The sequence below is a fragment of the Mus caroli genome (assembly GCF_900094665.2).
Source record: "Mus caroli chromosome 6 unlocalized genomic scaffold, CAROLI_EIJ_v1.1 6_unlocalized, whole genome shotgun sequence".
Taxonomy (NCBI): Eukaryota; Metazoa; Chordata; class Mammalia; order Rodentia; family Muridae; genus Mus; species Mus caroli.
Genome location: NW_018388436.1, coordinates 150,453 through 151,885, shown reverse-complemented (window position 1 = coordinate 151,885; position 1,433 = coordinate 150,453). Strand labels below are relative to the sequence as shown.

Here is a 1,433-nt window from a genome sequence, read left to right as displayed (position 1 = left end):
GGAGAGGAGAGGAGAGGAGAAGAGAGGAGAGGAGAGGAGAGGAGAAGAGAGGAGAAGAAAAGGGCAGAGGCTGGTCAAGAATTTAGAGGGGGGAGAGGGAGGAGAGGGAGGAGAGGGAGGGGAGGGAGGAGAGGGAGGAGAGGGATGAGAGGGAGGAGAGGGAGGAGAGGGAGGAAAGGGGAGAGGGGTCAGAGTCAGAGACTAAGAAAAGGTTCAGAAGGCTTAGGAGAGGCCAAATAATCTTTTTATAGCAAGCTCATACCTGTACCTAGCTGTTGCTAGGTAACTGTGGGGCAGAATCTTGAAGAAACATCAACATACTAACAAATACAATCTCCTGCTGACATGTCCACAAATAAACCCAGAGTAGACATTACTTCATTAAGATGCTCCTCCCTGGTAATTCTGTATTGTCAAGTTGACAGTGAAAGCTAGCTGTCACAGAGACTCTCTGAAAACATAACAATGGAAGCATCAAAGGGCCTAACTGAAATCATGGCTTTGATGAGATTGCCTATGATAGTACAGCCTTGCCTTTATCAAAGCATAGAAGATCATTTGATAGATTTAAGTAAGAAGGCATCTGTGTTTGCCAACTTTCCTTCCCTTTAATAAATACCTGTGCTAATAATTTATAAAGAGAAAAATTTCATTTTGCCCACATCTTTGGAGACGTTGGTCTATGTAACTGGGAAGTGTGGTTTGGTGTCCTGTCCTGAAGCAGCTCATTATGGTGAAAGGATTGGTCCAGTCAAACCATTCATCTTGTGACTGGGAAGCAAAATAGAATTAGAAAGGGGATATAGTTCTATTTCAGATAACCAGAAGACCACCACCATGTACTGAATGACAGCAGTGCCCCTGGGAAAATAATTCTGTACTGGGGAACATCACATATTTTAAAAATGGGAGCTTATTTCTCAATATTTAGAGAAATATATATATAATCTTGAGGTCAGCAATGGTGCTTCCCCTGAAGTTTTTTTTTTATTATTATTTGTTTATTTTTGTTGAGAATTGTTTTCTCCCCAGTTTTTTGTTATTCCAAATGGATTTGAAAATTGCTATTTCCAATTCTGTGAGGAGTTGACATGGAGTTTAATGGGAATCACACTGAATCTATAGATTGCTTTCAGTGTGATGGCCATTTTTTACTATATTAGTTCTGCTGATCCATGAGCATGTGAGATCTTTCCATTGTCTGAGGTCTTCTTTGGTTAGTTGGGGAGCTTTCTCATAGAGGCAAAGAGGATGGAGAGAAGGAAAATGTGAGAGGAGGGATTTGTGGAGGACTAACCAGGAAGGGGGATCATTTGAGATGTAAATGAAGGGAGTGATTAGCCGGGCGTGGTGGCGCACGCCTTTAATCCCAGCACTCGGGAGGCAGAGGCAGGCGGATTTCTGAGTTCGAGGCCAGCCTGGTCTACAAAGTG

At 42.7% G+C, this 1,433-nt stretch overlaps 1 protein-coding gene across 1 annotated transcript in view; it reads left to right on the top strand.

Moving 5' to 3' along the window:
- Window positions 1–1,433, top strand: part of LOC110287589 (solute carrier organic anion transporter family member 1A4-like) — a 40,331-nt gene that overhangs the window by 5,904 nt on the left and 32,994 nt on the right. The window lies entirely within an intron of this gene.